General features: G+C 42.7%; 1 long non-coding RNA gene across 1 annotated transcript; it reads left to right on the top strand.

Annotated features, from left to right (window-relative positions):
• Positions 1 to 7: 7 nt before the first annotated feature.
• Positions 8 to 8,585, top strand: LOC129045397 (uncharacterized). Its single transcript, XR_010410946.1, has 4 exons — positions 8 to 551; positions 3,463 to 3,624; positions 3,769 to 3,812; positions 4,625 to 8,585. It is a non-coding gene; the product is annotated as an uncharacterized LOC129045397 (long non-coding RNA).
• Positions 8,586 to 12,496: the final 3,911 nt, after the last annotated feature.

Below are 12,496 nucleotides of genomic sequence, written 5' to 3'. Positions count from 1 at the left end.
GCTGGGGCGACGAGCGCGGGCGGCGGCTCCGCGTCTCCGGCTCCCGCGTAGGGATCTCGTCATGGGTGAGAGTTCACGGGCAGGGCTTCGCGCGAGCGCTCTTCAGCGCCCCTGGCTCCGACTTCCTCGCGGCTCTTTCTCCTCGTGCAGCGGCGGCGAGCACCGCGAACGTGGCGTGCTCCGAGCGCGGGTGGGGCGGGGCCGGCCATGAGGGGTTTCGGCCGCCGCCGGCCCTTGGGAGACTCGAGGGAGGACGTTCCTGCCTGCGGGGGCGCCAGCGGCGGGGGGGCGACGGAGCCCTCGTCCCGTCCCGTCCCGTTCCGTTCCGTTCCCCTGGTGGTTATGTGCTGCCACGAACGTGCGCTGTCGGGCCTCTCGTGGAGCCTTTCTTGGAGTTTACGTTGTGGTGAGGGGCAGCCATTGGTCGCAAGCATGGGTTCGCTAGAGGAGACCTCACCCAGAATGGGGCCGGGGGTGGTTCTCTGAGGAAAGAAGTGTCAGCGGCCCCTGGTGACAGTGAACTTCCGGAGACAGAGGCCCCAGGCTCGTTGGTATGACAGATAATCATTCAGTATGGCGAACTGATGCAAAGCATCAACGACAGTGCCCTAGGGAATATGTCTGCGACTAAATTACAGTCCCTTAGTAGAACCGCGAATTGAGGCATATTGCCAACGCTGTATCACACAGGTTGGAACTAAGTGCCATGGGCTCCGGATTTTGAAAATCTTTTGTCTCATAATTAAGACACATGTAGAAAACATTCATGCTACACTTGTTCTTAGCCAGAAGGCCGAGAAGCGATGAAAACATTCATGCTATGGATGATGAATTAAAAACCCCATACCTTGATTATATGGAACGCTTTCAGCTGCTTGAAGGCACATATTTTTTTCTGGTTCATGCCCATCTCTCCCAGAACACTGTCTTTGAGCTCAGTAGGAGCCCGGTGATGTTAAATGAAGAAAAGACATAACCGGGCGCCTGGGTGGCTCAGTTGGTTGAGCGACTGCCTTCGGCTCAGGTCATGATCCTGGAGTCCCTGGATCGAGTCCCGCATCGGGCTCCCTGCTCAGCGGGGAGTCTGCTTCTCCCTCTGACCCTCCCCCCTCTCATGTGCTCTCTCTCATTCTCTCTCTCTCAAATAAATAAATAAAATCTTTAAAAAAAAAAAGAAAAGAAAAGACAACCGATGCAGTAATTGGAGGGCTGCAAAAAATAAGTAGGGATGATCAGGGACTTATTTAGGATAATTAAAATGACAAAAGAGCCGAAGAGACTTGAATATGAAAGCAAGTCATTAATAAGTCCTGTGATTCTGGAAATACAAAGGCTAACAGCAGTAGTGAGCATATTCATTCCTGAAGGGGATTTCTATAAATCAAAATAATGTTAGCTAATTTGCTCATTTCCAGAGAATGAGATTTGGGTCGAGGGAAACGGGTGTTAGCCCCAGGCTGAACACGTAGTAGTCATGACCGAGGGTTTTATTTCTCAAAACTTCACTTTCTTCATTTGTAAAACGGAGATAACAGTGGTGCTGGTTAATGAGGAAATATACACGTGGTGTTAGCACAGTGTCTGGCATGAAAAGTGCTTTAGAAGTGCTATTGCTTTAAAAAATTACTGTGCTGTGAATTGTATGGAAAGAGGCAGACCCTGCCCTATTTGTGTGAGAAATTATCTCTTTCTGATTGGTATATAGAAACCAAAATCTTGGTAAATTATAATGATAAATATCTGAAACAATCAGATAATGTAGAAGATTTTTTTATTTTTATTTATTTTTTAGATTTTATTTATTTATCTGACAGAGAGCACACAAGCAGGGGAAGGGAGAGGGAGAAGCAGGCTCTCCATTGAGCAGGGAGCCTGACATGGGGCTCGATCCCAGGACCCTGTGGATCACCGACAGCCACCCACGTGCTCCTGTAGATTTTTTTAATAGAAATTATTCTGCTGCACTTTATTCCATATTGTGTTACAAGAAAAGGACAGTGACAACTGACAAACCATTACATCTTTCATAATGTAGACATAATTGGTAACAAATGTACATCATGTATTATTTCATTCTCCTTACTCTGTCACTTAGAAGTATAATTGATGCAGAAGACATTAAAAAATTATTTGGTTTCTCGTGTATTAAACTAACCCACTTGTAGTTTATGGAAGGGAAGACAGCACAGAAGTATCTGCCTATTTTGTTAATTTCTCCTCTTTAAAGAGCCTTTGTAACTTCTCATGTTCCAAGTAGCAGTCTACACATGATCATCTCTACTACAAGAGAAATGGGATTCTAAACTCAGATGTCTTTTTAGGCTGAGGCCCAGCTTAAAGGTACATTACCTTGTACCTTTATCCTTGTATCCTTCTTAAAACTGCTTTGTGATCTTTGTGGAATTTTGTCTAAACCAAATGTTAAACCTTTTGAGCAAATTGGTAATATCCACAGATATTTTTAAAACCAGAGTTAAAAGTCCGCTTCAGCAATCACTGGACATGTATATTGTGTTGGGTACTATACTGGATTCGGAAGTTAAAGACTTAGTCCCTTCTTTGAGATGATTTATAATCTTTTTAGGTAGAAGGAACAGGTATAGAAAAACATCAAAGACAGTTTGTGGTAAGTGCTTTGAACGCAGCTTCAGGTAGATATCCTAGTGAGTGTGCAGTTTCAGAGAAGGCTTCTTGGGACTGGGGCTTGGGTGAGTGAACTTTGAAGAATGATTAGCATGTAAATAAGTTGGGAGACTATTCCAGAAAGAGGAAACAGTGGGCAGAGGAATAGCAGTAGACTATAGGATTGTAGCTCTAGCATGGACAATGAGTGGGGAAAAGGCAAAAAAAAAAAAAAAAAAAAAAAAAATTGTGACTAAAGCAGAGTCAGAATAATGGGAAGTAGGTTTAAGCTACATGGGAGAGGACTTTAAACGCTAATTAACTTGCACAGTATTCTATTAGGTGGCCCTTGAAGGTTTTGGAGCAGGATGTTGACAGGAATACATTTGAGGTAATTTGTAGTGAAGTAGAATGGATTAGAAAGGGAATATCAGTATTAGCCAGAAAATTAAAAACTATTCAGTATATAGTTCATTGTATTATTTGTACTGAGTCCACATCCTTTGTCTCAAGGATATGGAAGGAAGGCTGCTACATGCAGGGGCGTCATCCCTCTGTCCTCCTGGACAAGGATTACTGCTTTGAAAAAGCAATAATCCTTACAAAGCAATTCCCAGGGAGAACTGTCAAGGCCCAGACCATCATAAAATTCCACGTTAGAGGACCGCCCTGCTGCGCCACTCATAATATTCTACAGTTTTGTACCTTTACACTTTGCAGAGTCATGGAATAGTACTTAAGCTGTTTGTTTTAAATAAAAACTTACCAGGCACATTAATAGCATGTTTTAAAGTTTTATTTATTGATTTTTTTAAAGATTTTATTTATTTATTTTGACAGAGAGCACAAGCAGGGGGAGTAGCGGAGGCAGAGGGAGAAGCAGACTCCCTGCTGAGCCTGGAGCCTGAAGACCCTGGAATCATGACCGGAGCTGAAAGCAGACACTTAACGGACTTAGCCACCCAAGTGCCCCTAAAGTTTTATTTAAAACTAGCCCACAAGGTAGGAGCTAACAAACAAAAGAATCTCCCGTGGCAAACAAACAAAAAAAGAATCTCCTGTGGCAAAAAGTGATTGGGTCCCTCCCTGGACTGCTTATGCAAGTCTTTCAAGAGTTTTGTAAGAAATGCTATTTTTTTTCCCCAGAAGGAGCAGCTGCTGATCACGTCAGACCACCATGTTCTGCTCGGGTATGACAGTTTCTCTTGTTCACAACTTACACATTTCAGAACGTTAAGTCTGAGGTACCTAGTCCATTGCTCTGCCCTTTAGGAAGTATAGTTCTAAAATGCAATCTCAGAACTCTCCAGAGGGAGGAAAGTCACAACCACCTTTTAAATTTTATGAGACGCAGTATAATAGTGTTTAAGACCACAGACTCTCGAGCTTGCTTTGCTGCTTACAAGCTATGTGATACTGAGCAAGTTACTTAATCATTCTATGCCTCAGTGTCTTCATTTGTACAATAATAGGACCTACATAATAGGACTCTTGGGAGGCTCAAATGATATGTAAAACTGCAACATTGCCTGGCATATATAATAAGTGCTATATATGTTAATTATTATGACATTTTTGGTTTTGTTTTTGTGTGTGAATTCCTATCAGTTCAGCTTATCTAAGCTGTAAACACAACTAATAGTTTCACTTGTGTGTATGTGTTTGCGTGGTTTCCATTTTTAAAAGTCTTTTGGTTACAGAGGATTTGCATAAAAATCATAAGTATAAGATGCACACAACCAGACTTTAGGAGAGCAGAAGCAAGGAACTATCAGACGCCTTTCATCTCTTCAGTTGACACTGTCTCCTACTTTTATATCATTGGTTTCATTCAACCATGTAAAATATTTTTCCTATTAGTAATCAATATGGCAGTAGGATTTGTGTGTTTAGATAGTGATATTTTCTGTAGTGAACAAACATATATTATACTTTAAATGTTTTAGTCTTGAATTGATTTTTCCACTAATGCACTTAGTATTATTTGTTATTGTTGTTCCAGGCAGGAACATTCTTCTTAACAAGTACCAAGGGGGAAAAAATGTGGTGGAGTGGAAGGGGGACTGGCCTGTCCCCCCAGGATTGCTACATGCATGTAGTCAAAAGACATGGATTTGAATGCTGACTTGAATGCTTCTTGACATTATGACCTTAAACAAGTTACTTAGCCTGTTGGAACCTCAACTTTTCATCAACAAAATAGAGATATTAATAGGTACCTGATAGGGTTACACTGTGTGATCTAAATAACCCTATATAAGATACCAAGAACAGTGCATGGAACAATAGACACTCATGAGTTCCCCTCTCTAAACTAGCCCCCTTCCTCTTGCTGCCATATTCCTCAGCAGTAACCAGCAAAGTATCTTAAATTACTTCTCTAGACCTCTTAAGTTTCCTGAACCATGCTACTAAGTCATCCTTTTATTTATCTTTGCTCAGCCTCACCTTTCATTCCCCTACTAACCATTTCCACAGAGAGCACTGAGAACTTCTCTCACCTGTCCCTTTGCCCCCACCTCTGGACTTACCTGCATCCACCTCAGTCATTTCTCCTGGTCTTGGGCGCCTTTCTCCCACTGAACACCAATCACCCCTGTACTGGATTCCATCATTTCTTGCCACCTCAGCTGTCAACTGTTTGCTCTCTCATCTGTAATTTTGCTTGTTCTCTCTTGTTACAGGCTTCTCATACCCAAGATTCTTCTGCTTATAAAAAGCCTCTTTGTAGCTTCTTAATCTTTTCTGTAGTTATTGCTCTATTTTCTCTCACCCTGGCTTGGGAGAAAAAAATATATACATATTATTTCCACATCACTCTTCGCTTGACCCACTGGTTTCTATTCCTGTCACACTACTAAGACTACAATAGTGAAGGACATCATTCAGTGGATATAATTCAGTTTCTCCACACATATATGACTTGACTACCATACTTGATACCACGAATCTTCTCTTGACACCTTTCTTTTGATTCTTGCAATCTGGCCATTCTTTCTTAGTTCCTATCACTGAATTCACTTCCTCTGTCCCTTAAATGTTGGTGTTTTCCAGGATTCTGTTCTCACACTTTCCTTCTTACTCTCTTTTCTCCTCTTGGGATGATCTCATGTACCCTCATTGTTTTTCATTCTCATCTATATACTGATGCTCTCTTGTCCTCTCTCTGCCTGAGCTCTAGAACTCTAGATTCAATTGTGTGTTGGACGTCTCTACCTCAGTAGTCCACAGATGCCACAACATGTCCATAAATGAATTAATCATGTCTTTCCTCTCCTTCCCCCTACTCTGGACACTCCCCTCCTGATAAGCCTATACTTTCTCCTCAATTTCCTGAGTTGGTTGGTGGAACAGCTATCCATCCCATTAACCAAATATGAAACCTGGATCAATCCTTTGTTGACACAACTTCCTCCTTTCTCCACATCCAGCCAGTGACATCTGAGCAGAGAGCTGAATGACGAGGGGCCAGCCCTATGAAGCTCTGGGGGGGAATATCTAAGGCAGAGATGAGACTCTGCCTTTACTGTCATAGTAATGTGCTCTGACCAAACTGGCCCAGGTTTGCCTGACTCCTGTATGCAGTGATGTTAAGAGAATTATTTATACAGGAAAGCTCTTAAACAGATCAAATAAGGAAATGCATTTACATCATCTTAGGGTAGAACACAAGACTGTTTTCACTGACAATATTTTCAAACAAAAAGCTGCGAGGTTGTCACTAAAAAATGGATCTTAGATTCATTGCAGCTCCTCAAATTCCTTTTTTGTTCTTTGGGAGAGGGAGCAGGGGAGATGGGCAGGTGGGCTGGGCAGGCACAGACCTCCCCTAACTTAGCTATATCTCTCCTGCCTATTGGCTTTGTTTTGAAGACACTTGGATTTGGGATTAACAACACAATCATTCCTTCTTAAAAATTTATATAATTTTATATTCCATATGTTTTGTTATTAAATATGCCCTTTAATAGAAAATATTCAGTTTTGGGTTTTATATCCTGATTTTTTAAATTAGAAAACTTATAATCTTATATAATCTATATAACTAAAAAGATTGCCTTATTTTTATGATCTGTATTTTGCACAGATATGGAACTAGGTTATACGAAAACACAATTGATTACTGGAAGCAAAAGCTTTCTGTTTATCATAAGCAAATAGCTCTTTCCATCAGAAAGGATAAACGTGATCTTCTCCCTGGGCTCCCTCCCTAGCTGCTTGCTGGCACTTGATACGATGTTGAGTACTGTGGTTATATGTGAACGTTGGGTTGCCAGCACCATGGCAGCAGAGCCTCTGTTACAGAGCGATCTTTGTATCGCCCACGGCGCTAGCCTAGTGGTGTCCTGCACATAGGAGGCCTCCAGTAAGTACTGGCTGAATGACTCAAGGTTGTCTCTTTGCAGAGGTGAGTACCTGAGTTCAGTGACACGAGCTGCATTTCAGCTACTGGGGCTGCAGTAGCCAGGCGGGGCCTGTGGGCTCCTATGGCTTCTGAATTCTCTTGGTCACCCACCCTTTACACGGTCGTCCTGTCACAGCCCCCCTCGCTTCTCCCCCACTGCCTTGGATACTGATTGCCTCTCGGCTTCCCCTCACTCTGTCTCTCTCTCAACAATGATTTAGGGCTATTTTTATAGTCTGCTAATTCTCTGAGAATGAGGTGCCTCTTCTGGGAGCCACTGCCATCCTCAATGGCACTGCAAATAGGTTTTTGTTGACTGATCTCCAGGCTCTCCAAGTCATTTTGCCCTCACCCTGATTACAAGGCACCATCTGTTTGCCTCGATGGCTTAATGAATCAAGGGCTCATAAATGTATCCGATATCTAAAATGATCCAAATCACAGTGAGGACAGGATAATGGTGTCCTTCACCAGAAATGGATGGACAGTTACTTTTATAGCTTTGCAGAAAAACGGATATGCAGACACTTCACCCAAATTGGTGGCCCTGAGTTACTCTCCCTGTGCTGATGCTTCTGCTCAGGGACAGGAACCTGCCTGCCCTGTTTCAGGAGACACAAGAAGAGAAAGATTATCTGTCTGACCCATGTTCACTCAGTGAATCAGCAGTCAAGTACTAGCCATAGTCCTTCTGCCACTTTGGTTTATAAGGGTCAGAAGAATTTTTCAAGCATGAAAAATATTAGAATAACCATTAAAAACGTGAGCTAGTAACCTTGGCCTGTTGCCTAGTGTAATACGGCTGTTCAGAGGGAAATCCCGTGCAGTGAGACAGCTGATTGTGGTTGTGTGTACTACAGGGTGATTTCTGTAGAAATTGGGTGGGTTGTTAAGTAGTTTTAAAAGATTTATTACCACTTCTGGCTAATTTGTTCTTACAGTTAGCTGAGATCTGGAATCCTTGTGATCCATGGGGTACAGTGAGTGAGTTGTCTCCGACTCCCTATTACCTGCAAGTATCTCACACCAGAAGCAAGCAGAGCTACATGCAGCTGCCCAAACAGCCTGCTCTATCCCGACACATGCTCTGTGCCTACCGTTCTCTAGGCACACTGCTATGCTCTCGACACATTCATGTCTCTGATCATGAAAGCGGCTCTATCACGTAAATATTGCTATACCCATTTTACACATGAGGAACCTGAGGATCAGCATAATTAACTTGCTAGAGTTTCCACAGAGGCAGAGGCAGGATTTAAACCCATTCCTGTTTAGCTCATGCTCTTTCTAGAATGCTCCATTGCCTTGCAATGCTCTTTTCTCCTGCTTGTTCTTATTCTGAGTCTAACCTTCTGTTTCCCTGTCAGAATCCTTATCAATCACAAGTGTTTTTTGAAATATAAAAATACATGTATGTGGGCGCCTGGGTGGCTCAGTCAGTTGAGCATCTGCCTTCGGCTTGGGTCATGATCTCAGGGTCCTGGGATGGAGCCCCATGTCAGGCTCTCTGCTCAGCGGGGAGTCTGCTCCTCCCTCTCACTCTCCCTCTGTGCTCTCTCTCTCAAATAAATAAAATCTTTAAAAAATATATATGTGTGTGTGTGTGTGTGTATACACAAACACAATGTGCTTTCATATCTATATGCCTATATAGTTAGATGTGGGTATTTATAGGCAGATATAGATATAAATAGATATATAGATATAAATAAATAAATGAGGAACAATAAACCCCTCAAATGTTAATGGTCATTTTATCTGAGTAGTAGAATAATTTATGATTTTCATTTCTTCTTCGTGTTTTTCCATACTTCTCAAACTAAATATTACTGTGATCAGGAAGGATTTTTTTAAATCTTTCACATGCTTTCAAGTTCATATGCTACTGCCTTTGTGAGTAAAATCTTTCCCAATCTCCTGCTACTTCTTCCTCTTTTAAAACACGCTCCCGTTCCCCAGCACTTTGTATTGTCTTGGGACATTTCTAGCATTTTGCTTTGTATTCTGTGTAACCTCAGTTTGCCAAGGCCCCACAAACTCATAGAGTGGAAGAGTCAGGGAGGCACAGTAATGATAAAAATGGTAATTAACAGACTAGTTCTTGCTCCAGTCTGCACCCTCATGAAGGCTAGAATCTTCCTGCTGTATCTACCATCCCAGACTTTGGTCTCTTCCCATCCCTGCAGTCTTGGCTGTGTCTCCTCCACACTGCTGTTCCTGTGACATGAGTCAGCCATCATGCTCAGTCTGCTGTTTGTTTGTGATGCTGTCCCCTCTCCTATCATTCAGTACCAAGCTAGGCCCCGTTATTCCATCAGGCCTCACATGGGCCAGGCTATGCCTCTACTCTCCATCACTTTACTAAAGTGGGACCATCTCTTCCCACCCAGGTTGTCCTTTTTAAAAGTTATCCCCCTTTCCCTCATGTTCTTAATCTCTGATAAAACCTATTGCATGATGACTCATGTTTTCCTGCTTCTTAATGTACCCCCTCCCCTGTCCCCTTGCCTATAAGAACTTGCACTAAGATTAGGTCAGGAGTCAGCTTAATCGGGCCCAATCCTTCCCTTTCAGTCAGGGGCCCCATACAGAAGGGTGAATAACTGCTCTCTCTCCTCTGGGAGATCAAGGTGTGATTTCATTCTGTAATTTATTCAAGTGTCTCCCTCCTGGGTAGCTTGTTAGACTTCATCTCACCAGTCATTCCCTTTCCAGGGAGGCCTGTCTGTGGCTCCCAGGACTGGAAGCTGGTGACCTGCTCTGACGAGCCATGCTTGGATAGATGAGCACAACCAACCCTGCTTGGGCTGTCAGTACGCTGTGCCCTCTTCTAAGCTTCTCCATTGGCTTCTAAGACCCTTAGAGAGGAGCCGAGGACCATTCAACTTGTACACTCTGAAGCTGCTAGCACGGTTGCATAGGATGGCAAGAGCTCCATTAATTTTTGTGGAATGCATTACTGAAATCTATTGAATTTTGTGCTCTGCTTTTCTCCCTTATTATCACAGCAAACAACCAGATAAAGGTGATTAGTCCCACTTTGTTCTATACGAAGTATATCACACTGATTCTGATTTTGTGACATATTTGAGTTTTAAAACATTGAGATATAATTCACACACTGTAAAATTTACCCCTTTAAACTTTATAGTTCAGTGGTTTTTAATATATTCAAGGAAGTTGTATAACCATCACCACATCACTGCTATCTGATTCCAGAACAATATTCCATCATGCCAAATACGGGTGACATTCTTTATCACTCCCCGTTACCCTCCCTACCCTAGATCCCTCCAAGAACCACCAGTCTCTTTTCTTTCTCTATAGATTTGCCTGTTCTGGACATTTCATAAAAATGGAATCATAGGACATGTGGACTTTTGTGTCTGGTTTCACTTTGCACAATGTTTTCAAGGTTCATACATGTTGTAGCATGAATAGATGTTTCATTACTTTTTAATGGCTAAATAATATTCCACTGCATGGATATTCCACATTTTTGTTTATCCATTCATCAATTGATGAACATTTGGATTGTTTCTTCTTTCTGGCTATTATTAATAAAGTTATTGGGAACACTCATGTACATGTTTTTTTTTTTTTCCTCAGGACATATGATTGCAATTTTAGGGGGTATATGCCTAGGCGGATCATATGGTAACTTTATGTTTTAACTTTTTAAGGAACTGCCAAATTGTTTTCTTTTTTTTTTTTAAGATTTTATTTATTTATTTGACAGAGAGATAGAGAGAGAGCCCAGATAGTCAGAGTGGAAGGCAGAGGGAGAAACAGGCTCTCTGCTGAGCAGAGAGCCTGATGCGGGGCTCGATCCCAGGGCCCTGGGATCATGACCTGAGCTGAAGGCAGACACTTAACCAACTGAGCCACTCAGGCGCCCCTAGGAACTGCCAAATTGTTTTCTAAAGTAGCTGCATCATTTTACATTCCCAGAAGCAATGCATGAGGGTTCCAGTTTCTTCACATCTACACCAACACATGTTATCATCCTTCTTTTGATTATAACTATCCCAGTGGGTGTGAAGTGGTATCTCATTGTGGTTTTAATTTGCATTTCCCTGATGGCTAATAATGTTGAGTTTCTTTTCATGTGTTCATTGGTCATTTGTTATTTGGGGGGGTGGAAATGTCTATCTAGTTTACTGCATATTTTTCTCATGTGTTAGAGGGTGAGGGAGGAACAGTAAAGTATCCTTCAGATTGACACTGGTAATTTGTGCCCTTCCCATACCAGCAAAAGGCCTATGTAATCTATTTGCCAGTGAGACACAGGGCATGTAATCTGCCCAGTATGCCCGGGGGTATTGGCACAACAGCCCTTGCCTGAGGTGGCATTGGGGGCAGTTTGTCAACAACTCGTAAGTTGGAATATTTAAAAGGCCAATGTAATCTTTTTACTATTTCCCAAGTAGTTTGGGGACCTCAATGCCCTGATTTACAGTGGACCCAGGCTACTGCATCAGACAGAGTCAGCTTTCCCTCCAGCAGAAGGGCTCTTGCCCAGGCTAGCGCATCTACTTCGTGATTGCCTGGCAGTGTGGGTGGGGAGTGAGCGGACACGTGCCATACTTGGACAGCTGCATCAGGTTCAGTGTTTACACCCCAAATATCTCTCCAGAGGTCTGCTCCCCACAGGGCTCTATTTAATACAGCCCAGCTTCTTTTGTGCCATTGCAGCATCCACGTTGTCAGCCTTTTCCACACTGCCCAGCTATCAGTAGCCAAATTGCAAATCGGTGGGCATGGGTTCATGTGTCAACACCATCCATAACACTCTCAACTCTGCCCACTGACTACTTTGTTTAGTTCCTTCTTCAAACCAAAGTACATCAGAATCTAGTTGGATGGCAGAGGAACGCCTAATAGGCAGGTTTCCCTGGCATCTGCCATCAGTATTCCATGTGTCCTCTGCAGGTGAGCCTACTCCTTCCTTTGCTTGAGGGTGGGGAGGCATAATGTCAGCAACTTCTGGAAGTTGGGCTGAGTTGACATACGTGACCGGCCCTTGTAATGAGCATGGTTCATGAGATAGCGGGCCGGTATTTTAAGTGCTCCTATGCTGTAGGTAAGTGTGCCATTTTTGTAAGGTGCTTACCTGGGCACAGGCACACTTATATTAGCTGAACATGTCCTTAATCCATCCTCCTATCAGCAGAGAGGTTCATATCACCTCTGGCAGGTCAGCAGTCAGTCCTTTCCTGTGTTGTGGCACAAGATAGACAGCATCTGGTTTCTTTTAAATTTCTTGAGACTTGTTTTATGGCCTAACATGGTCTGTCCTGGAGAATGCTTCATGTGCACTTGAGAAGAATATGCATTCTGCAGTCATTGAGTGGAGTGTTCTACGTATCTGAGTTTTTAGTTATTCACTTTTCACCTGTTAAAACACTAATCATCCTTTGAGTCCCAGTCCAAGGGATCTCATCTGTCAAGTCTTCCTTAATACATCTT

This window comes from Mirounga angustirostris, unplaced genomic scaffold (assembly GCF_029215605.1).
Source record: "Mirounga angustirostris isolate CCGP_5_RB_7025 unplaced genomic scaffold, mMirAng1.0.hap1 SCAF_1, whole genome shotgun sequence".
Taxonomy (NCBI): domain Eukaryota; kingdom Metazoa; phylum Chordata; class Mammalia; order Carnivora; family Phocidae; genus Mirounga; species Mirounga angustirostris.
The sequence above is the reverse complement of the archived record's forward strand: the minus strand, read 5'-3'. Positions and strand labels throughout refer to the sequence as shown.